We start from the raw sequence: 26,900 nt of genomic DNA on the forward strand, positions 1-26,900 counted from the left end.
TATTGTTTCTTTAAATTTAGAATTCGTAAAACCAGCTTCCTAGATTTGTCACCGTCAAATGAATAATTTATATAAATTTCTGCATAAATAATGGGGCAAAACTAAATGTAAGTTATCATATGCAATATGCAAATTGACATAACTTAAAAAAGAACGATTGGCTCAACAAATATTCTTGAAAACATAAAAAAAGTACATATAATATTATTTTAAATCAAATAATAACGTATTGAAACTAAATTTGGCACGATATTTTTGTTTACAAAGTTATAATACGAAAATACAACAACAAAAGTATTTTTAAAAAATTGTCGAATATATATTTCGTGACTTACCTTGAAATGTACACATAATCTATCGCCGAGAATATTTTTCTAGTACCGAATGAATTGAGTTAGTTCGCGAGCTGAAACAGCGGAGGGAGATCGCGAATATCATATGGGGGACGTCCTGATTTATTCGACGTATTTTATCATTTGTAACTTATCATAGAAATACGTTCACAAAAGTTTAGTCGCAAACTAGGCGAGCTAATTTCGTGATTTACGTGCTGAATATATTATAAAATTAATAATAACATAAGTGTGCGTAATACACACATTCTAATACATATGAAATAATGCGTTACTTTAGATACGATTGATTCTTTAAATAATTAGTACTTTCGTTTAATTCATATGAATACAAATAATCTTATTTTTAATGTATTGTACAATTATAACAATCATATATTCAGTTAAGATATAACATCCTTATACGTATAATAATAATTAACAATTACTTCGTTGTACGAAATAATTAGTATTTGTTTTCAGTGTATTCTTTTAATAAATGAAATTTCCATCTCAATTTCTTAATTTTATATTTTTATGACAATTAAATGCAATATTTCACGTGAAATTTTTCAGATCTCTTGGCGAAGTTTAATGTTACTAATATTGTAAATCTTAGAACAGTTGATTAAAATTATATTTTGAATTAGGAAATGTTCAATGGATTTAATACATTATTTTTACATTAATTACTTCTAAAATTTCCGTACGCTGTCCATTTAAATACAATAACAACTTTGAAATAAAGTTTGTCGAATAAACAATGTACAAATATCATTATGGCAATAAATAAAGCTTTTGTAATCGTTTTGTTTCTTTGCAAAATGTTCGTTTATTATTAAATAGGATGTTCATTGTTCTCGAACATGTCTGGAAAACATTAATTACTTGTTTACTCGATTATTATTTACTATTAAACGCAAATATTAGCAACATAATTTTTATTGGATCTCATTGACATTTCAGTGAATTACTTACATAACTATCCATTGAAATAGACCTTCAATTGTTATTGAAATAAATATGAGATAATTCACATCGAGCTGCTGAGCTGTCCAGACATATTTACATTGCTAATCGTAAGTGTCATACGATATAGAGCGATACCGTGCTAGTAACTAATCACATACACGAGTGATTTTTAATACTTTTTAGCGAATCTTAACGTCAGGGTTAGTAGCAATGCGGTCATGCTACCTGCGAAGACAGGGTATGATCCACTACTGCAGTAAATAAATCCAAGCCAGGAACGAAGATGGTAAATACATATTTCTGAGCACAGAGGTTTTGGAACTAACGTCATCAATGTTGGATCTAACTAGAGTCACTACAATCGAAAATACTCAGAACAATAGTCAACGCCTCATGGTATGTCAGCAACGAGAATATACGCAAAGACCTACAAATACCAATGGTCAAGGAAGAAATCGGCAGATACGCAAAAAGATACAAAAAAAAGAATGGCAACACATCCAAATCAACCGGCTGCTGAAATGAGCAAAAGCTGCATAAAAAAAAGACCAAAAAGTAAACACCCCACTGACCTTGCTAAAGAAATAAGATTAGGCAAACTCGAAGATGGTAACCCGCTGGGAATAGCCATCCACATGCTATTTAGCAATAAGGTTAAGAAAATTTACCAAATGTCCAGCTGGATAAATTCTAAAGCATGAATTTAAAAAAAACAATGTTGGATCCAAGATATATATGTAAACTTCCTAAGAGTTCAAACGCGGATAAACAAAGGGACTTTCTCTGTTTAACGGATAATGTAACTTTATTTGTCGTTACGAACAACCGATTTGCCAAACAGTCATTTCACAGACGGACAGTTAGAGAAGAAGAACGATTTCAAGCATTAGAAATAGACACGATTATAAGAAAGGATTATTTAGAACATTGAAGATTGACAGAAGATTTTCAGGTAGACCTTGTACAAAGCTTTGTTACTTATTCTTATTTATTGTTATTAATTATCATTAATTGTTGTTTAACTCTGTATTTTATCTAAGCATTGTTACAATAAACTCGATTTTCAGACTTAAGAATCGATCCCTGAATTATCCGAGAATTGAACATTATATATATATATGTCAGGTTAGCGTTAGGTTCATGGGCGTATAACGAATCTTCATTCGGACTAGTCATCGTTGCTGTACAATAGAGATTATATTTACTGGTATAAATATTGATTTTTACAAAGTTTGACAAATAATCGTGGTGACTAAACACTCGAGATATTAAAGACAATGTTCTTAGGTTCAATAACGAATCCACAGTCAACGGGGTAACTCTTTGTTAAACGTAGAATATATTTTGAAGCACAAAGTAACGTTTGCTGTGACGCTCGGTATAATACTGCACGTAAAGACGATGTGCAAACTCTCCAAAGTGATCGCAAGAATAAAAGACTGATGGAAATTTTCCTCTCCTTACGATCGCGTTTGTTCGTTGCATATTGGCCGGGGATATTAACAAAATTCCAGCCGCCGTTGCTAGGCAGACCCGCCTAGAGCTGACATTGCTCCTGCCCGGGGTGTGATTGTTTATTAACGTTGTATTCAACGTGTGTCCCACAATATTGGCACTTCTCTGTTAGGTAAAAACGTTCATCCCGTGGCTGTGGCCACGTTCGGCGACCGGTTGTGTCACCTCGAGCCCAAGCCCACCGTCACAAATCTCGAGCAAACATGATAGGATTGAATCATAACAACTATTTCGAAGTTTTATAATTTAAGTACAGCTATAATAAATAGTCTAGACCAAAGTATTGGGGATCTTCCCAAAAATTCCAAAAGAAAGGCCCCGATATCCCCTCATCTCCGACATATATAGAGAGAGGAAGAAAGAATTTGTGGAATTCCCTAGAGTGGGAAAAAATATTATAGAAGACGTTAAAAGGCTGACGTTGTTGTGAGTGCCTCTGGTTTTTGTCTCGACCAGGAGTTGTACCACATATATCCAAATCAAAGGCGTCTGTTCTTAAGCAATAGTTGTAAAAACGACCTTGACTACATAACGGCTTGACTCGACACAACACGTGTCTCCCAAACTCAAGGAAAGGCCAGAATATAACGCTGAAAACACAGAGATTCTTGAAAAGTCTAACCCAGTATCAACTTACGCATGGGTAATAATAAGTAACACACAATCAAGTAAAAAAGCAGTTATTTTAGCTGAATCTCCAAAGTTTACATCTGTATATACCTTGGCAGTAAACAGATCTATCAACTCCTGTCAAGTAGGCAACAGAATCGGAATTCCTAGTGTAAAAACTACTCCGCATCACCCTCCTGACGATGTAGTAACTACGCTAATGTTATTTACATTAAATATTAATAGAAAAAGAAGATATATACATAGTTTACAGAAAGTTATTTATTTACCATATGATATACATAAAAACTTACACTAATTCTGTATCTTTTTAATAAATCTAACAAAATATTCATTCATTACATATAGATATCTGCAAATATTCATTGGAATAAATACAGCGGAAGAGAACTTTATTAATTCTAATAAAGTTTAAGATAAAATAATTGATGGTGAGTCAGACATAACAGGTAGCAAAATCCTATTTATCTATATCCTATTTGTCCTATTTATCCCATAATTCTATTTATACATATTTTCATCCTAAGTTTCAATGTAAGTTCAATATACAATGTTTTATAAAACCAAATAAATGGCGCATTAATCTTTCAAGAAAAACGTAATTCATTCAATTTTTCCACTTTTTTTCGTTGTGTGATTTATATTCGCGTTGCGCCTGTAATACATGTACTTCGTTACTAAATTTCATGAAATGAAAGTACGGCATTACCATAAGTACAAACTATCGCAGTTTAATAACTTCATTTGGAGAACCACTTTGTAGTTGGAAATTTTGCGCAAAACCAAAAATTAGAACTTAAACGTAATTCATATAAAAAAATTTACATTTTGCTTTTTCAGTACAGTATTTTTTGCCTTTGAAGATTTTCAGATAAACGTTTCATAACGTAACTTTAATGGGTTATTTCCACAATATTTATTAATATATCATATGCTAATACATCTATTTGAATCATGTAGATTACAATTAATGTTGATATAGATTAATTTAATATATATATTAATTCTATTTCATTTATTTTATGTATCTATTTTTGATCGTACAAATTTTTCAAGTAAAATAATTAATTTTAAAATTAATTTATTTATAAATTAAATTAGTTCTATGATAATAAATCCTAGTGATCTTTACAAGAAAGAGATTTTACAATTTATAACATGAAAGTTTCAAATACTTCGTTCACATTGTTTAATTCATTGCAATTGAAAATAAGATTTATTGTCGTCGATGAATTTTATATTATAGTATTTTATAAGTAGCTGATATTTATTGCTAAATTAATATTTGTAAATAATTCACTACATACACGCCTATTACTACAATAGTATGAACTTTATAAAATTAAATAAAATTAACTTAAATAAAAATTGGATAAAATTATAACTTAAGCGTAATTTATATCAAGAAAGATTTACATTTTGCGTTTTCAATACAGCATTTTTTCTATTAAATAAAAAGTGTTCGTATACTTTTATCATCCTTTTAACGTAACTACGATGTCGTAGCAAGAAAAATTGTGTCATTTCAGTCACCTTGTACCACTGATTAGTCAAACATTTGGTATGCATTTTTTCAATTAAAAGTTTTTAATTAAATTTGCTGCTCTAATACCGTTGTAAAATTTCCTGGCGCATACAACACCTTCCATTGATCTTCGTCTTCCCGCTAGTCAATCAGTTTTATTACATTTTTTCTACCTCGTTATACGCGTACTGGAATTCCAGAGTGCGAAGTATATTACACAGTACAATTTTAGCTTCCATAATATCGTAATGCTATAATATTGGTCCCTAATATGAAACTTTTGGATATTTGAAGGAACGTTATTTTCAATTTTTTAGGAAATTGAAATTAAAATCTTAAGATTAAAGTCTTAGCCTATAATGCCTCATAAATGAAAGGCTCTTAACAAATTACTTTAGTACAATGAAAATTAATTTTAGGATAAATAGAAAACTTAATATGATATGTTACCTCTTGGCTATTAAATAGTAGAGGAACTAAATTGATTTAATAAAAGATATACACATATAGTATACAGTTTAGTGTGATATGTATTAGGCATAAAACAATTTTTTAAAAATTGATGATTTTTTAAAAATCAATAAAAAAAATCAAAAAGAAATATATAAGATGTATATAATATAAAATATACACATATCAAAATGATGAAAATGCACATCAATTATTGAAATATATAATATGTTACGTTGCTGCAAAAGCCTGAGTACGGAATAGGGAAAATGTTAGGTCTTTCCGAGAAACTCACAAAATTTACCAACCAATGTGCTGTTACCGAAATTAATTATCAAACTTTAACATTTACTAGATATTGAGCTGCGGCAAATGTCAGAGGTTTCATTTAGGGACGTGTACGTACATAATCGCGATTTTGTTTGTTTTGATGGCAAGTGACAAGGGGATTGTTCAGTCGGGTGATAAAGTTTACACATGTACGCACGCAGTAAAAGCTTTTTTGTTCCAATTTATATGTTATCACTACTCCTTCATACTATTATTGAAATAAAATGAGCGTAGAGGAAAGATTCTATGAATAGGAATCTGAGATTATGTTGTGAAATAGGAGCAAGTAGGAGAATCGCGCAAGTTGCTCGCTCGAAGAGATATGGTCTAGATAAATGTTACAATTTTAAAATTATGACATAGTTCATAGCTTTACAAGGCTTTACAGGGTCATTACAGGGTAAAATAAATATCGGTATGAAGTGTTTCCCTCAAAATCGTACAAGACTTGATTCAACCATTTTTTTTGTTTCATCAATAGTTTTCCAGTTATTTACGTGTTTTCAGATAAAATGGACACACATATGATATAAATGTTCCTCTTCATGGTAAATATTGACAAAAGGGAATCCAGCTCCAATTACTTTAACCTTGACACATATCGTCAAGAACACTCTACTGAGTAATCTCCAGAAGGTTTTAGCCGTCGCTCCTTATTTCTCAAGAAATTATTAACAAAAAAGATCTATGAAAAACAATACATGGTAGGTATGTATGTATGGTAAAGAAGCAGCACACGCATTGCTCGCTCGTTCCACTCGCTCGTAAAGATCTAATCCAACCCAATATCAATCCTATACGTGAGTGAAGCGAGCGAATGAGGAACTTTAAGAAAAAATATTTTTGCCTGAAAATCGAACTCCCTTCGCTTGCACGTGAAATTGATACTAGATTGAACAGTAGACTAAATTTTTATGAGCGAGTGGTTTTTCTTTAAAATAAAAGCTGAGAGATAAACGCTAGGGGGCGACAGCAAAGATCTTCTGGAAGTTGGTCAGGAGAATAGTTCTTGACGATATATATCAAGGTCAAGGTTAGGATCATTGGACCTAACCTTGGTTAGGATCATTGGGTCCTTTTTGTCAATATTACTAATTTACAATTCAAAATACGAGAATAATAATAAATATACAAAAATTATTTAGATAGTAATTATTCAGAAGGAAATTTTAAAAATATTTGATTAAGTGTAATTATAGAAAAAGCTGGTTTCAACTAAAATGAACAGAATAAAAAATCACTGAAGAATATATAATAATTGAATGCTAAAGTTATCAAAACAAAAGAAGACGACGTAACATCTCAAATAACATTAAGTCAACCCCAAATAACAAGGAAATAGTAAAACATCCTAAAAGACATAAACCTTTTTCATTTAATTTATAATGCTAAACAACATAGACTGTAATTGACTTCTAGGTGAACTTGTAGAAATGTCCCGTCCTCTCCCATTTCGGTGATTTTGTAGAATTTGATGATGTTATAGAAATCAACACTTTGAACAATTTCTTCCTATACATGTAATCCATGATTGGCCTCAGTTTCCAAGACATTCGCTAAAATCTGTCAGTGCTGCTACACTGTATTTCTACTTATAATTTTGCGTCTGTGGCAGCATATGTATCAGTTTGGTTCCTAGCTACCAGTCGATTCATAAACGAGTATGGGGCGAGCTTAAAGCTCCCGCACATAACTGAACATGACAAAAAATGTCTATTATAATCTATAATGTATTATATTATATATATTATATAATATATTATAATATATTCAATTAACACGTTGACTGCCACGCATGTTTTCAATGAAATCTCCGTCAGACCACGCATGCAGCAGTACCAAGCGTTCTCTGCTAGGTGCTCCCATTGATATTTTAGTAATGCGAGTCGTTCATGTGGTGGCCTCAAGAATGATCTTTCGTTTCGTTTGTTCGTAACATTAAAACCATTAGCTGTTGTTGAATATAATGAAGGAAAGTGTGGTATAGATTATTTCGACCAAATGGTTTTTTATGCCACCACAATTAGAAAAGGAATCAAATGGTACAGAAAACTTGGTATTCAACTCCTTTTGGAAATTTCTGTTGTAAACGCTTTGACGGTTTACAAAATTGCAACAAGGAAGAATATAAATATTAGAATATTTAGGCAATTATTAGTTGCAAAATTATTAGGGTTGTCTGAAAATACAAAAAATCCTTGTCTTCGACGGAGTCAGCATAATATCGCCGTTCGGAAAAACGATTCCGGAGACGCTCATGAAAACTATGTTATGCAAATAAAAGATGTGGAATGGACCGAACAAAGGCACAAAAGAATTTGAAGAAAACAACAACTTATTGTCCAAATTGTTCCGACCAACCTCAGCTATGTATAGAATGCTTTAAAGTTTTACATTCTAAATAATTTTTTAATAAACCATTTTCGTATTACTTTTATAACAATTCAACAGTTTTATTCTTATGGAATATCTTTTCAAATACCTACGACGATCCTTCGTAAGTAGTCAAATGAGCGACACCCGAATATCCGTTACGTGGCCCGACCAGAAATTTTGCTGACACCCGAATACGGGTGTCGTGGCAGTCAACGTGTTAAAAATTAATATAATCAATATATCGAGTTTAGGTTCGGACTAGATCTTTCGATCTGGCCACTTCGCCGTGGCTGTCGCGGTTGCGTGAAGTAATAACAAATTAATTACTAAAATATAATAGACGAGTGAACAATTGATATCATTTTACGAAATAAAACCTCGCGGTGATCAGTTTGAAAAATCTAACCTACACCTATACTCAATATATTGATGTTATTCTCTTTTAATTGAGTTATAAATTACAACAAACATTTCGTGCAGCCTCGTACGTTCAATTGCGCACGTTAAGCGCACCCGACCCTCGTTTATAAACAGAAGTCAAGCAACCGCAACCAATACTGACGCACACGTTGTCACACACGTGCAACTATAAACAGAAATACACTGTATTGGTATCGGCAATTGTTAGCGAATATTTCGGAAACTAAGGGCAATCACAGCCCGTTACATATAGATGGACGGGAAAAAGTTGTTCAAAATATTGACGAGCTTTATGATTCATCGAAGTCGGATGGGACGGAATGTTTCAAGAAGTTCATCGATATCCATTGTGGATATCATGCCCATTATAACGATATAAATATTGTAGGTATCTATGATTACCCAATAGCAGACTAGATTTATATACACGATGTCTCAATTTTTCCGACCATACGTTGTCAGTATATTGTATAAATCAGGATAAGAAAAAATGTCACATAAACATGTATCATTGGAAGCAGTATTAAAGGATTATAATAAAGAACAAAAAGCATATACGAAATGAGCAGTAATGAACATGTGTTACTACAGTACAAAGTAGGAACAAATCAGAAATATTTATGTCTAGTAACAGCCAGAAGGTATAATACTTCTACAACTACATCTAACTCCATTTCAAAATGTTCACCATTTCTGTCAATACAAAATTGACTGTGACAAAAAATTAAGTTCATTACTCTTTGAAGTCGTCGTTTAATGATCGTTGAAATTAAAGTCGTAGAAATATTATGATAGCTTCTGACTACTATTGGACATAAATATTCCTGATTTATTCATACTTTAATTATTACATTTGTTTATTACATGTTTTATTGTAACATATTTCATTTCTTACATTTATCCCGTAACAACGCACGTTCGTTATCGCTCATTTCGTGTTCTGAAGTTCATTCATTAATCACTTCTCTTGTTTTTAAATTGGCTAGTTTCACTATTATTATATCAAATAATCATTGAAATGTTTGTGAAATATTTGATGCTTTCTAACATTGACATAACATTATCGATCACTTGTTTCTAAGGAAAGTATGGACTTTAATTTTATTAGAATATTCTGACAGAAAATTTTTAAAGTTGTAGCATCTGAGTATTTGCAATTGTAAGATGTTATAACATAATGATGTAATAAATAAAACTATTAAATAACCTGTGAAACTATTCATTTGTGGTAGTGACAAAAATACAGATGGCCAAAATTAGCACCAATAAGAACAATACATCATCGACATAGCATCCATAACATCAATAAATATTTCTAAATGAAAGACATTCAGTAACGTTGGTTATCTTTATAGCTTCAATCGCAGCTATGTATACATGTATTATTTTTGATTATCTTTCCCCGTTTTAACATCCTGTACGGACCGAACGCACGCAAACAGTGCACTTAATCGATTAACTAAATTATTCAAAGTTTCGCGTGACAGGTAATAATAATGTTTTGCTGTTTCTTCGTCGAAGTATCTCGCAATCGGACTTTCTGACAGTCACTGATTCGAAAATTGACAAACGGATCAGATTGATCTTCAGTCTTCCGATTAAATATCAAACATATTTTAGCGATAACAAAGTGACAATAATTATTAATGCATTGCTACTTGACAAGGGAAAATGTTTATTAATTCACTGGCAATAATAGTTTAATGTAATGATTTATTTACAATCTTTTCCCATCAATTTATATTATTGAATTTTGTTTCTTTCTTAACATTATATTTATTATTATGAAAGGGGATCCTAAGCATTTACTTAATATTTTTCTCATTACTATTTCTTCTTCCATTTTGATCTTACAGTTTTATGAAGTTCGAAAAACTGTAGGTTTATACCACGGCGATAAACTATTCTTTATTTAAATCAGAATAATGGAAACTTTTTCGGATCTTTGGTTTCTAATGAATCTCTATTAACTATCTATTATTTGAATAAACATTTTACACTTTAAAAAATCAAATTAAAACTGATTCACGTCATATATGTATATAAGCATTTACATTCTTAATATTTAATTAATTTACAGGTAATTTAATTTATATTTTATTTATTTTACAATTTTATAGCATCTAGAATTTATTTGTTTGAATTACTCTCTTCCAAAATTTTCAACAAAATTTTTATCCTTTCTTAGTAATGTGATGAACAAAAGAAGTTTTTAAATTTTATTAGATTACAATAAGGCAGTACCAAATTTAAAAATCACAAATCATGGAAATAAATAACGACATACTCTTGTATATACGTGCATGTATCAAAATATATCTACAATATCTGAAATCTTAGTTTACTCGATACCATAATCACTGAAAATTGTTAATCCGTTCGCAAAATATTCGAATTATTAAACATTTATGATATGTACATCCGTTCTGAACCAGTTAAAAAATGACTTCCTCCAGAAGATAGATATTTAAAAGCGTCTGGTACAGAACATATTTATAGAGCTCGATTTCACTAGATATACATGTCATATATTATTAATTACAAGATAATTGTATATAAAAATACATTGACATAAAAATTATGAACGATAAAAGAATTTTATTACAAAATAGGATACGATGTGAAAACATATGTAAGAATATTTTATTATGACAACAACCTTATTAATTAGTATTATGAATGATTAAGAGGGAAAGAGATTTTTCCATATTAATTTCAGTTAATAATAGTTATTGATATAAAACATGGTATTTGAAAGAAAATTTCAAAATCTTATTCTTGCCTTAATTGTAAAATGTTATACAGATTCCTACCTTAGAAACTTGATGATATTTATTATCGGCAACGAATATTTTAACACTAGAACTGTCAAAGAAATCAAAAGAAGTCATTCATAATATCTCATAGAAATTGTATAGATTCACAGTGCTATGTTTTAACGATATTCCTTTAATGAAGCAGAATTTTCGTAAGTATTAACAAATATTTATTTATTCGCTTATTTATTAATAAATAAATTTTAATAACACTTTAGACAAAAACTTTTAATCTTTTTAAGTATATGTATAAAGCCATATTTCTTTTCTGCATTGTGTACTGCTTTATAAGCCTTCATTTCATAAGCTTTATTCTTATTATATCAGTAATTCTAATAATAAATTAAATTATATTTATAAAATGTTTAAATCATGTTACTCAAAGAATCGTGAAACAAACGCGGACGAAGAATATTAAGCAAAACATAAAAGCGTAAGGTTATCAAAATTATTGAACTTGCCATAAGCCACTAAATTCTCGTGTTTCTCGCGTTCTTGGTCATCTATGAATGCAATATATCATGGAAATCGAGGTTGACGTGTTCCATTTGTTACTAAGAAATTACGCGGTTCCATATCCTTTTCAATAATGCGATGATTTACAGCACCAGTAAGTTGTACCAGTGGCGGGTGTTGTCTACCCTCGTCAGAAATTGCACTCGCGATTCGATCCTATGTATCGATGCTACGTAATGTCGCCTGCAGTCGTTGCGCATTACGGACTAGGGCAGGTAGACGAGAATTAAGAAAGATTAGGATTCATAGAATAGATTGGAAAATTCACGGTGGAAAATGTAAATTTTCTTGTGTACAAACTGCGTGCAATTTGCATGTAATTAAAATAAATCTCAATTGAAACACGACGTCCTTTAACACACAGTCAAGCAAGATACATATTCTAACTGAAAAGACTTTTATGGTACTCATGAAGCAACCATGTTATGACCATTTCTTGAGAACATTTTAATATTTGAAAATTATATTTGAATTATGTGAGCAATTTGTTATTTTATGTGATGTATATATATTTACGATTAGCGTAATAAAATATCGTTTGTTTGCTGGAGAATTGATATAGCATAAAAATCATCAATTTTAACATATCTACAGAAATTATCTTCACATATGAGCCATGTACTAACAAGAAGCAAAAAGTACGATTAAATAAAATTATACTTCTTTTCAAGAATAATGTAGTATCGGAAAAAGGATAGGATTAGGATAATTTAGATTTGTAAAATTCTCCTAATACTATTTATTAAGATAAATGAAAATAACAGAGATTAATTGGACAGAGAACAATAAATGTTCAAATTGAACTAAAACACAAAAGTCTTATTCCGCTCAAATCACTCTTCGCAACTCTATAACTCTAACAACTCGATCTCTCTACAACGCTAGCAGCTCTACAACTCTCGTCTTTTGCATCCGCACTCGCACGCTCTCGCTTCTCAACTCATACTGTACGCTTTTTGCATTCGTTCTCGCCGGCGTCTCAACTAACACTGCCTTTAGCATCTCTTTTGTCTTTTCCCGCCCTATCGCGCACGTGTCCCGAAAACGCCCGTGGCCAGGGTCACGCAGACCTTTTCCACGAAACTGTTCACTCGAAAGGACCGACGACACATTGATTTACCCGACGATGCCGCGGCTCTCGCGACATTGTTTACGATTCGGCCGATATCTTAGGCCTTTTGTCCGCGATACTACAATAATGTTACTATTTAAGATCTCTCTTAAGACAAACTTCTAATATTTTTATTTCCACATAAACAAGACTTTTTTATTTCCACATTTTTATTTCCACATAAACAAGACTTTATTATAGACTCAAAACCTAAACTCTTTAACCTAGAATATAGAAAAAAAGTTTATTACATTATTAAATGGTTGAGATATTAATAATTTTCTATTTCAAGCATTAATTTCTTGAAAAACTTAATTTCCTTACTTATGTCACTGCTCTAGCACACCGGCAACATCAGAAGGACTTTATTTTATTTTATAGGATCAAATATTTCAGATATTTTGTTTATTATATTGTATAATGTTTATTGAGTTTATATTGTGAAATAGACTCTGTAAGAAAAGTACATACTTGCCATGATAAGGAACAAGCACATTTTTAGATTTAAGAAGTTATTTTATCTTTTTAAAATAATATAATTTATTATTAATTTCACATTTATCATATCCATGGAAGAAATATTTTACATTTAGAACAATAATTGTGTTCAATACAGATAGAGAATATTGAAGCTCAAATTTCTTCAAACTTAAATTTATAACAATTAACACGCGTATATTTCTCAAACAACAGTACTATAATAAAATTTTTAAATATCCAAGTTTTTAAAATTAGAAAAATATCTAGAAAGCAATAGCAATATAAGCAATTTTTCAAAATATTGAATCGCGCGTTTGTTTCTCATACATGCGGTTATGAAACAAGATAAAAGATATAGTTTTATTCAAATCCAAATATCGAAATATACCTAAATCAAAGCAAACGGGATAGAATTACAAACATTCAAACGAATCTATACAAAAAATACTTTAAATTTTATTTATTTTAATTTTCAGATAAATCGCAATCGTAAAATTGTATCAAAATGAAATGAAACGAAACATTATGGAAACTTTAAAGCTGCAACAACACACAAAATACACACAATATGCAGAGTAAAATACAAATGTAACAAATCTTTATTTAGATTCCATCTTTTATGTTCGCAAGTATATAAATGTGCATAGGTATTCGTAGTCTATTCACTGCTAGCCATTTCGTACGTTCACATTATACTACACGGCTACACAATAGTTGCCAGAAAAGAATTCGAAATTTGGAATGATTTACTATTTTATAAGTTCTTTAAATTTATTTTCCAAAAAATTGTGATAATTTGACTCACAATGTAATGTAACAATACAAATATAAAAGTAACATTAAACATTATTCTTAGATATGTATATAATATGTATGTTGGAATTTGAACCTGCTCCTCACTTCTCATTCCACCTTGTGATTTCATTTTTACAATACTATTTTTACTTCGTTGATATATTCACATCGGCTCATCTATCGGATGGATAATTGTACTCTCTTTTTTCATTACGATTATTATAAATACTATCTATTAGATGCTATTACCGCGTGCGTTAAATGTGTTTTTCATTAATTATTTCCAATCAATCCTACATCTCTAACAATGTACATATATAATTATTATCTTTTTCTTTGGGGAATTTATTACTACAAAACTCTGAATTATTTCAGCTTATTAAAGATCATTAACCATTGGATCTAGTTTCCGGTTTTGAAACTAGAATATCCCCAATTATCTTTTATCACACTAAATGTAGATTAAAATAATTAATTTTCTATTTTTTCTATTCGTCAATGTAAAACACTCAATTATTTCAACTTCCCTGAACTAAATTTAGATCGAAAGTAGACGATGTTAGGAACTGAAGCTTTCCATTGCCAATTTGCTAGCCACTATTTACCCTTAGCTTGAACTAATAAAATGAATGAAAAATAAGCGGTTGTAAATCGGTTAGCAATTACTTTTTCACATCGGGATTGTCAGTGAAGCGAGAGGAAATCGACAGATATTACGATCTCGTTTGATCGAATCGAGGGTCATCGCGCGATCAGTCGTAAGTAAAATGATAAAAAATGGAAATCGCGATAACGAAGGCAAGAAAAGAAAACTTGGAGAAAATCCAACTCGTTTGACCAAAATAGACGAAAGACAGCAAAAATAAAGAGCGGAGAGTAAGGAAGAAAAAATTTTCGAGGGGTAGATGGATTAGTTTTGTTATTTTTTAATTAGAGACAAGTTCGGTCAGAAATGTGAGATGAATTGATTTTATGAAAAACTGAGTTAAATTTTGTGATAGCTTGACTACGCGTTCATTTTCAATAATATCAGAGCGAGATAATGAGTACAGTGTGATTGATATGAATGTGCTGTTCTGAACAAAAAGATAAATATATTGTACATACATCAATGGTAAAAGGAGAGGAAAAAATAAAGAATATTTATTTTTACTAATTTGATGTTACAAAGAAATCAACAGAAATGTGTTTGGAAGAACAAATTTCAATAAGAGTAGAAGATTATTGACACGGAACATTTTATTTTAATAATATACGTGTATTATACACACGTTCATGAAAGTATTCGAAATATACATAAATATCTTTCATACGTAACATTTTGAAATTTCATTAGCAATTTTTATTATTTTTCATTAGGAAAAATTTGAAATAAATCTGAAAATGTAGATTAAAAATATTTAGTACAAATGTACATTTCGCAGAAATCGTGAAAGTGTTTAAACGTTCAATTATCCATTATGTTAATAAACCTACAAATTCAGTGAGACCATATTTAATATTTATCTATTACCTATCATTAAACCTTGTATAATAATTTTTTACTAAATATATGTTTGCAACAAACATCTTGTGATCTCTATATACGTTTTCAGATTAGCTTTAAATTTTACCAATCATGATAATCCTATCTCATTACGTTGTTAATGAAATTTTCTAAATTGTTTTATAACATATACAATATACACGTGAAAAATTTCTATGGTAAGTGTTTCAGAATATTTTCATCAGTCACTGTAGTACCTTCCAAAATTGAAAAGAAAGTGTTGCTTCATATTTTCTGTCTTTGTCTTTCCTATCATACTTAATGCTGCGTATACGCAACATTATATGTACTTTAGCAAGGTATCGATTAATTAAATAACAAATGTATCTATTCTTAGCAAAACTGGTCTCAAATTTTTTCTTTTATTATATCTTCTTTACAAACCCACTAAGTTTTGTATAAAAATAAATGAGAAAGGCCGACCTCATTGGTAAAACTGATTTATAGCAAATCTTCGACACGTGTCGATTTCAGAGAGATAAAAACATGCGTATTTTTATGATTGCTTTTTAATGGTTGTGGAACATTGCTGTTGTATAACACATCAGTTGAGATTAATGGCTAGAAGGCGATACAGTGAACAGCTTTATTTAAATAGCTGTGCAGTTTGATTTCTGTACGATGATATAGTATTATATATTTTAGATTCAATGTTATAGGATTTTTATTTAAAATGCATATTATTAATGTTGAGATAGAGGTTTAACAAGATGAACTAATTCTAAAATTATAAACGACAGTTACTGAAAAATAATAAAGTTAATTCTTCTAATTTGACAAATGATATAGTAAATAGCAAGGTGTAATCTAATTATTTTTTAAAGGAGATAGGCAAATACTTTATTCTACAAAATACAGCTCCCTTTAATCTCATAAAAGGATCTGATGAGTACTTTTGTTTTATAAGGACTAATAAGATACTTTCTTCCTTTTGAAACGGAGAGAGACTACTCGTAAACGAGATCAGAGATATTTATTTTAACAGATTCATATTAGCAGATATAAATGGCTATTAACATAATAATGAATAATAAGAGGAAGGATAATTATAACCGTATAACATGATATCACTGGCATTTTATAGAAAATAGTTTAGATTAGATTTTCTCGTCGAATAGTATAATATATCTAAAAATTCGTATTATAAGTGCATAACGAAAGCTTTCAATTTTATGTCTCACCTATTTCTTCTAGAAAGTCAAAGTAAAAACTTAATTGTGTTGTATGAATATTATAGCTAACTACATTCCGAGTTAACTCAATCAGATGAATAGTTCAACGTAAGGAATTCTATTAATATTCAGATACATGCGAAATGTATTTCAAAGATGAGGGTATGATTAAATCAGAATTGTCCTAATTTAAATATTCATTAAAATATAATCTCTTAAAGCCATTACCAAATACAAAAGCAAAAAGGCAAACATAAGAACAAAATTTAGAAAATGTTTAGAGAATTAATATTTAAAAAAACAAAAGGGAAAAACTTTCATGAACCATGTGAATCCGATTTTCTTTATTAAAATATTTCAATAATAATAGTAATACCTCTCATTAAAATAGTAGAACACCAAAAGCTTAGAAAAATTTTAAAAATTTTACAGAAGATATCTTTCCATTAAGCTCTTAATCTTCGTTCTAATGAACAACTACGCCCGCAAAACCGAGACAAGTCTGGCGGATATTTCAAAGAAGTCGTTCGATAACGTGTAACGAAAAATCGAGAAAAACGGAGGAAAAACAATCATGCGATAAAGCGCGTCACTCGCAGCAAAAAGCAAAAAGAAGTTACAAAAGCAAACGCGTGCATGGCGTATGGCGTATGATGAAAAAAACACGTCGTCGTACACTTGGTCGCTTTTAACTTTTTCTAACGTTGGAAGAACAGTGCTAAAGTTGCGGCACAATTTATGTTCAGCTCAAAGAAACAAGAGGAACGATTTGTTATTATATGCTCGATGCAAAAAACGTAATAACGAGGATGTAAAAATTGACAAGTTAAGGACAGAAAGAAAAAAAGTATTTCGCAAGATGTTTCAGTTTTTTCTTGTCGCTTATAAATTTATATTCTAATAAAATTCTATTCGCTGTGAACAAATGCGTAATAACGCATAAAGAAACATACAAAGTGCAAACTGTAGCTCTTGGTCATCGAATTTAAAAATCGAATGTAAAATTTCACTTGTATAGCCACAATATTATGCCATATACATGTACGTATACAGGGTGGGGCGATGATCAGGCAAGAAGTGATTCTACGTGAAAAAATATGTCGAAGATATACAAGGAAATTCTTTCATATGACGCTTCATTTTTGAGAAAATTGAGTTTGAAAGTTTGTGAAACATATTTTAACTTGACTAAGTAGCGATTATATATAGAAAGTTATAACACATGTGAAAACAAATCAAAAATGTAAAATAAAATTCTGTTATTTAAGGTTTCATTTTCAAGAAAATAGAGTTTAATTACGAACTGGTCTAGTATATGGGCATGATACATTCTCAAATTTATTTTTCTCAAAAATGAAGCATCCTATGACAAAATTTTATTCTACATTTTTTACTTATTTTCAAATGCAATTTGACCCCTGTTGATTATTTACTCTTGCTGAGTCTGGAATTAGCCAAGTTAAGATATATTTGTAGATCCTTTAAAGTAGGATTTCTGGAACAAGAAACTTCGGATGAAAAAATGTTATACCACATCTTTTTCTCATTTTTTCACGTAGAATCACCTTCGCCTGGTTGTGCTATGATGATCACGTCAGCCTGTATGTATATTACGCCACACAAATGACAAATCGGGGAGTTTGAACCAATAAAGATATATCTTTAATATCTATTAAATGTAGAGATTAAAATTCAATGATTCTAAATCTATTATTTACTTGTTTTGTGTCTCGACCAGTCTTAGTTTTTCACTTTTAACTAAAAAGCGAAAATAACAGTTATTAATATTTTTCGATGTTATATCCATGCTTCGTTTTAGAAATGTTAAGATCGATACTTTAAGATCCAAAAAGTAAGAAAATACTTCAATTTAAAATGTACTTACATTCCGTGACGAAACTATAAAACGCTAGATTATAAAATCATACACACCTGTGTTGTAAGAAAGAAATTTTCCTTCCTCTATAAAAAGGTTCATTGTTTGCTTCAAAATTTCTTCCACGAAGAGTTGTCATTTACGGTTTCAGCATTTATAAAAATAAGTATTATACATGTTGAAAATAACAACGTGAGTTCTCGCTCGCCATCTATATGCTGACGGCTAGTTACAAAAGGAGTAACTAGAAGTTATTAGTAGACACGGTCGATAGACCTGATCGATAGTTTTAAGACTTCTCTTCTTTTTTCTTTCATTCGTTCGTGTTCCTTCCAAGTGTGTGCAATAAAGGTTTTCCTGCTCCGAGAAGTGTGGATTTATTATCCAGATAATATAATAATAACTAACGCGATCCTACCTCTAAAATATAAAATAACAACAGGTTATGGGCCCAGGTTCGATAATTAGTTATTATTTTTATTGAAAATATTATAAATAGTAAGAATATTAGGGAGCGCAGAAGATAACCTAAGAAACAAAAAAAAGCACGTGGTCGATAATTTAGTGTTGAATATCGTAAGGGCGCTTTATCAAATATAAAATAACAACAATACATATATATATATGTATATATGAAAACATCCACTGCAGGTATTTTTCATAAAAAGAGGTCAAACGTTACTTTTAACCTTTATTGGTACTGGGCATTCTCACTCTTATTTTGTACGTGAACAAACTGTCTTACGCTACCGGTACAAATACAAACTATTGTACTTTTCCAAGCATATTTTTCATCTATACTATTGAATCTCTGCCCTACAGAATATGCTACTTGTCTAGTTAATATCTTCAAAGAATTGTAAAATATCTGTCACAAAAGTATCTGTGTAAATAATATTAATATCTCCAAGAATGATGTCTAGTTCCCGGAACTTTACAAAACACCTACTTATTTTTTGACTTGCAAAATAAGCTTCCATTGCGTTCGTAGTATGTTTTGTTTAGCTATGCTATAATATATGCTATGCTAATTAATAATGTTTACGTATGTATTACTATTCATTTTAATTGAGACAATCTTCATGTCTGTTTTTCCGAGATAACCGATTACCGCCCAAATTATGTTACGATACCTACAATCTACCAAATAGACTAACGAACTGTTCTGTTTTTGCGACCAGGTTTTCAGGAAAGAAATGGAAATATCGTACATAAGCACAGCGCAATAGCGGCTTAAATTTAAGTTGCAAAAGTAATCTTAAAAAAAAAAAGAAAAAAAATGTAATATTGCATGGCTATGTCGTACCGTCGTGTATCGGTACTTTTGCCCGAACCACCCCACAACCAGAATTCATCGTTTATTATGGAAAATACAAATATGTAATACACAAAATTTGGTAATAATAAACAAATTAAAAAGAAATACCTACCATCTTCTTTTGTCTTTATAGTATGATTTATTCTTTTCTTAAACATCTACTGCCCCATCGAAAATAAGACATTTTTTGATTAAAAAAATAACCCTTTATACGGTCCATTCTTTAGCAAATTTTTACCCTCCTCCTTCATAACGACTGATTATTTGCTGCTTACGTCGTTTTAGATGTTTGTAAACATTTATTACTCTTTAAATTATTCTAACACTAGTTTCAGCTGCTATTTGTTTTGCAATTGGACGTGTTATGAGATTACACGGCTATCTGGTGAATTTGTCGCTTTTGGCCGATTATCGCAATGTTTCTTAATGTAATTTGCGCTATATTCCAAATAATTATACACTACACACCAACTTCTTAATATTTCAGAAATCTTTGCAGTCGAATAATTTTTATTTTTTACATTATTAGTTAAATTAATTTCAATTTCGTTTAGCTTTCTTTCCCGAGACATTCTATATAAACAAAAATATAACACGATAATCATTATTTTTAATATTGTACGCTTAATATTACGTATTTGACATCGAAACACGCACTGATCACTTCGCCTGTTTGAAGGAAGCTGTCGTATCATAGTTTTGTCGTAGCTACAAGAACATAGCATGGAACTACACAGAGTAATATACCATACAAAGAACACACTAACTTCAGTGAAATACAATTTCTTATTATATTATTACATGTCTCACAGTTTTGTCGTGGATTGTATAACTGCTTCAATGTAAAGACATTAAATTTATTTCTATACCTAAATTGTTTTTATTGGAAGAGGAAGAAAGGTATGTTTAAAAGATTTATATTTAAGGAATGTAAAAGTTTATTATTTTTAATTGACTTTGAGTTGGTCTTCTTTGATTTATCCAAATTACTGGAAAGTGAAGTTGCCTTCTTATTGCAGCAATGCCTTCAATTATCATCGGTTATCCAAAATATTATTCAAAATTTATAAGACCAGGTATATATAGCATTATTTAATTTATTAGCATACCATATCGAAGAAAATCATCTATAATATGCATGAAGTCAAATAATAACAAATACCATGGTAACATGCAGAAATCGATCGAAATCATAATCAATATACGGAACACATACATAGACAAGAAGAAAATTAATTTTGTTATACTACATTGATGAGATTATTATTATGACATTCAATATACGAGATTTTATAGTTTAATGTTTCAAATGAAATAATCATACTTAAAGGTTTAAATAATTTCTTAATCATTTCCCGGATTTATTTAGGTTTTCTTAAGTGTTTTAATACTTATAAACGGGGATATAAGTATATAACACCTCAATGTTTAATAAACTTTATTGTTAGAATTGCATTTCGCTTTTAAATTTTACAACAAGAATGAAGAATATTGGGTATTTTGTATAGTTTTTTTTGCATAATTAATATTATTAGTGACATTTCATAAATTATGTATTGTGAGTTATTAGTAGATACTAATAAATTTTCTTGTATAATAGTAACAAATCCGGTAATAATGAATGAATGAAATTTTAGAAATTATAAATTATCTGATTATTTCATACGACATAAAATTGCAAAATTATAAAAGGCAAGCCTGTCTCTACATATATAACTCCTGATCGATAAATTGCTATGCAAGAGAAGCCAGGGATTACAGATACCAGTAAGACATGCTTAAAAATATTATAAAAAAACATGAAAGTGAGAGTTGAGGATAAAAACGTTGGGCTATAGTTATTACATAGTTCTATGAGAGCGTTCGATAACGTGCAGAAGGAACGACATATGGTATGTGAAATAACAATATTTTGCACTTGTCACGCCGAGATGCCATCGAAATTCAATCTGCTGTTCGAACGAACAACGCCTGCAAATCGAGTTTGTGGCTGAACGATGGTAGCAAAACACTATAACGCGGTAATCAAACGGGTGAAGAAAAAGGAACGGCGGAAAACGAGGGGAGGACCTTTCTTGGAATAGAACGTCGTCGTTCTTTTATAGTACTTGAGTTAGTTACTAAAGCTGAAATATTTTCTATATAAATGAACCGAACATATAGCGTGTGAAAATTTTTCCAATACTGACGTTGTTTTGGATTTTGGGAAAAATTCTTCTTTATTAATCGTTAAAAATAGAAGTGTATCTTTTAAGTGCTTTTATGAAAAAGAGGCAATACACTAAAATTTAAAACAAAGTTAAATAAAGTTCATATATAGTATCGTAAAGTGAAAGGTATAAATCTATAAAATCTATATTATATTATACATATCACACTCCTGATTAAAAATGTGAAGGACAATCTTAGTTCTTTCTATTTCGAAAAAATCTAAAAACCTGGTGGGAAATAGTCATAAAACATAGTTTTATCGTTTTTGTCATCTTCAGATTACAATTTGAAAGAAAACTGAAATACTTTCTCATATATATATGTACACGTGATAACGACATTTATAATACATATACTAGGTATCGATGTTTTATAATTTGTTAATTAATTAATTAATTACAAGCAATTTTCAGAAATTATGTTTATCAACAAGGTTGTCAACAAGGCTACAATTATCTTTGATAATCAAGAGTAATACAATTACGAAATTGTTATATGTGATACACTTCAAACATCCCTTATCTTCTTCTCGATAAATCTGTCCATGGCTTTTACTAATTTCATAAAGCAATAAAATTTAATTGAGTTACTTAAATAATTATATAAACATTCAATACACGTAAAAAATTCCATAAGACAATTATAAGCAAAGTTACTTATGCATATACAATTAGAAACATAGATTATACATTTCATATAGATCATAAATTAATTAAAATGTCACATATAATCATAAATACTCTGAATGAGTATGTTGAATTTAAAACACTATCCTATCGGTTAAATTTTGTCGTTAAATTCGCCGTTGCTTGTATGTAATAAATCATTTAATCTAAAATAATTGAAATTGACTAGTTTGCTCTACTGACACAAATGTGTAAGGACGACGTTTACAGGAAAGTATCAATCTTGATCACTTAGATCAACCTATGCCAACCAACCTTTATGTTACATTATTATTTGTGTCAATTTTTCATAACATAATTCAATTCTCAATCAACACTATCAACTCAGTATCAAATTACGTGAATTAATTTTAATTAATGGCTATTGAATACTTTTACTAGAAATAGAAAATCTATCTTTTAAGTATGTATACAAAAGATAAACATGTTCAATCATTTTCTACTATAAAAAAATCACTCTTGTTGAACGAAATATTGTTAAAAGATGACTATTATACTCATTTTTTATTATTTTTTAATATAATATCACTTGCATAATTTCACGTTTAATTTCTAATTTTTTCAATTCTAAATTTTGACTTTCCGAATTTTTGAAATGTGAATTCAAATCTTATTTTGTGGAATATATTAACGAAAAATTAATTAATTCCTTGACTATTTAATTATTTTTTATTCTGTATGACAGTTGTTTATTAAAGACTTAAACAGTTTGAATTTGCTATTAATTAATTTATAAATAATTTATTGTTAATCAATTCTTATTTTACAAATAAATACAAGATTTTGAGTACTAATTCACTATCCATATATTATCCTTTATGCGAAATTCTGACTTTTACAAATTCTATTTCTTCGATATTAGTCGATCATTATCAAATTTATACATTATATTGAATCCCTTGAATTTTTGCAATAAAATTAACTTATATAATTATAGTATATGTTACTTATTCCATTTACTATTGTTCAGAATCAAAGAGTTCATCGATTGCCAAACGTCTCTATCAGTACCTATAGTCACTTAATATCTATTAATTTAATGACATAAATACACAACGTAATTGAAATGACACGATTGTGATTTTCATTTTCAATTTGCCTCGATGAAACATCTGTCAAACTTTCGGATGAAGAAATAGATGAAAATGAAAAGGAGCAGTTCTCGATTCATATGCTTTTATAAGCGAGAATGATCGTTTCGCGCAAAATTATTATCACAAGGTTGTCACGTTCAACAGGCTATTAATTATACGTTTCATCGCAGTACCCTCAGTGAAAAAGAAAAGGGTATGAGAAAGTGAGACTGATCTTAACAAGACGTCTACAAGGAGGCTTGCTTCCTGCTCGACTAATTTGCCTCTCTGGCAATTCCCTTTGAGACCAGTTTCGCCCGGTCATTCGTCTGTCCGTTCGAATTTCCACTTAAATTGGCTGACTGGCGCGGTAAATCTTCGCGCTTCAACCTAGAATTCTAATTTTCAGATGAGCTCGATTCGTGTTCTGACTAATTTGCCTGCTGCTTGATGATTGGACTACGTTAAAGCTAGATCCGGTTACGAGAAAAAATTGACTATCGGTACCATTTGATGTCACTGAAGGTTTTATCAACGTCGAATCTGGTGTGAGAGAGTTTCAGATTATCAAGCTGTCAAATCGTTGTTAATGAGAATCAATTAATTAGATAGATACGAAATGTGGTTGTTGAAATTGCAATGATGGTAAAGAGAATAACTTTAATATTCGGAGACTGTGCAATTATTAGTTTCATGCATCGTAATTATGTTCGCAATGAAAAGAAAAATTTAATTGTAAACTGTGATACTATATATGACCTAGTTAAGAATAGTATAAATATTATTTATGTGCATAATGAGTAATATATTAAGTATTATTCGTGTAATGAATTTATTGACTATTAGAGGTAAATAAAAGTTTCATAGCTCTTAGTAGTCGAAAAAAAGTGTTAATAGCCTGTGAAGTATATATTTTACTATTACCACAGTTTTCTTAGGTCCATTTTGTATACATCATATTTTTTTAATACTTGAAGTTTTATAAAGTTCTGAAAAAATTCTAAATTACTTACTAACACTTCTATTTCGTTATGCAAATGTTAAACTAAGTGAAAGGTTTTTTTAAATATAAATCGAAATATTTTTAAGAAATTCAAAAGTGAAATTTCATTGGATATTAAATGGATGTATTGATACTATGGACAGTTAATTTCGTATAAAACTCTAAATTATTAATAAAAATAAATTTCTAACAGTTAAAAGCAGTAAATCGATAACAAATTCCAATAATTATTTAGAAAGCCGATGTGTTCTCGATTTCGATGATTTTTTAATATGTTATAAAAATCAACAGTTTTAACAACTTTTCTCTATATGTGTTACCGTCGGACTCTCTCAGTTTTCGAGATATTCGTAAAAAAATGTTGGTATCACTACACTGAATTTTGTCTATAATTGTACATTTACGACACGCATGCATCAGTATTGATTACCGACCGCCGGCTTAACCCAAACCTAATTTTTATCTTTTCATATAAACGGAGATTAAGCGAGGCGACAAACGTATCGGCTATGCCTGTGGCAATATCGCAAATAGACACATATGGGTAGAATTTATTATAGCGGTACCGGCAGTTTTTTTTATTAATATTGTGAAAATTAAGAGAATGCGACAGTAACGTGTATCAGGAAAATTTGTCAAAGATGTCGATTTTTATAACATATTAAAAATCATGGAAATCGAAAAAGCATCGGTTTTTTACATAATTGCTCAGTTAATAATACCTTAACAACGATTTAACTAAAACTACCCATTAATTTATGTATGTGAAAAAATATTCACCCTTCGCGCTATTCCCTCTTCTTCACAGAAACTCGCCATTGAACCTTTAAAGCCCATAAATCTAAAGTAATTATTTTCCTCTATCTGCTCGGTAACATCGTGTAACCTCTCTAGTTGAACGACTTACGAAAGCAAATCTTCGTCATGTGCTATCTCGACTGACATAAAATGAGTGGCGCGGCATTAACCCTGGCTGAAACTGCACGAGTAGCGTATGCAAAATAGAACATTAGCATGATGTGCCAGAACACTACATATACTTTGCATGGTCTGCTATTCCTCTCATATCTGGATTCTCTATCTCTCGCTGCCAATGCGTTAGTCCAGTCTAGGTCATTATTATGCAATGACACCGTGCCAGGGACATCAGTCCCTTTGGTAACAGTGGGCTGTTAGCTTGTAAATGTGCGTGTAAACACGCATCGAGGATTCTCAATTTTCTGAGGAGTTCATTTGTGGTGTGGGTCAATCAGACAACGTTTCTTGAGAAAGATTTCTTGTTCATGTTCTTTTCTTCTTTCAAAAGAGGAATGAGTATTTGTCACACTCATGGTGGTTCACGATGTCTTTTTGTTTCTGATCTTTAGGTGTTTCTTACGTCACTTTCGATATCTTATCCTGAGGTAATTTAGTTTATCTAGTTAATTCAGTCTAGTTAAAATTTATCTAGTTAATTATTAGGAAGTACATTATTATAGTTTCACGATTTACTAATCGTTAATACACCTATGTACTTGTACTGGTATATTTGCTATTTATAAACATTTTTGTTGAATTAAGTTACAAAAAGTACTACTTTTTAATAAGTGAAATTGTGTTAGAAGCAATGAACATAAAGAATATGTAACCAAAAGGAACAAAAGAATGATCCATAATAAGTAAACACATACCTGGTCGTTAGAATATATGAATATTCATAAAAAGTGAAGAGAATATTAATGAAATAATAGTTATCTAATGGATATTA

At 30.1% G+C, this 26,900-nt stretch overlaps 2 protein-coding genes and 1 long non-coding RNA gene across 5 annotated transcripts in view; 2 read left to right on the forward strand and 1 right to left on the reverse strand.

Annotated features, from left to right (window-relative positions):
- LOC105666457 overlaps positions 1-2,357 on the forward strand; it is a 31,201-nt gene extending 28,844 nt beyond the window's left edge. Inside the window, exons 2-3 of the long non-coding RNA XR_001099299.3 lie at positions 1,299-1,411; positions 1,488-2,357. This is a non-coding gene — a long non-coding RNA (uncharacterized LOC105666457). The remainder of the gene's footprint in view (positions 1-1,298; positions 1,412-1,487) is intronic.
- The window catches only part of LOC100643711, a 334,572-nt gene that overhangs the window by 137,088 nt on the left and 170,584 nt on the right, over positions 1-26,900 (forward strand). The gene's annotated exons all lie outside the window — the stretch shown is intronic.
- The window catches only part of LOC100642504 (trichohyalin), a 146,904-nt gene that overhangs the window by 64,018 nt on the left and 55,986 nt on the right, over positions 1-26,900 (reverse strand). The window lies entirely within an intron of this gene.

Source organism: Bombus terrestris, chromosome 7 (assembly GCF_910591885.1).
Source record: "Bombus terrestris chromosome 7, iyBomTerr1.2, whole genome shotgun sequence".
Classification (NCBI taxonomy): Eukaryota; Metazoa; Arthropoda; class Insecta; order Hymenoptera; family Apidae; genus Bombus; species Bombus terrestris.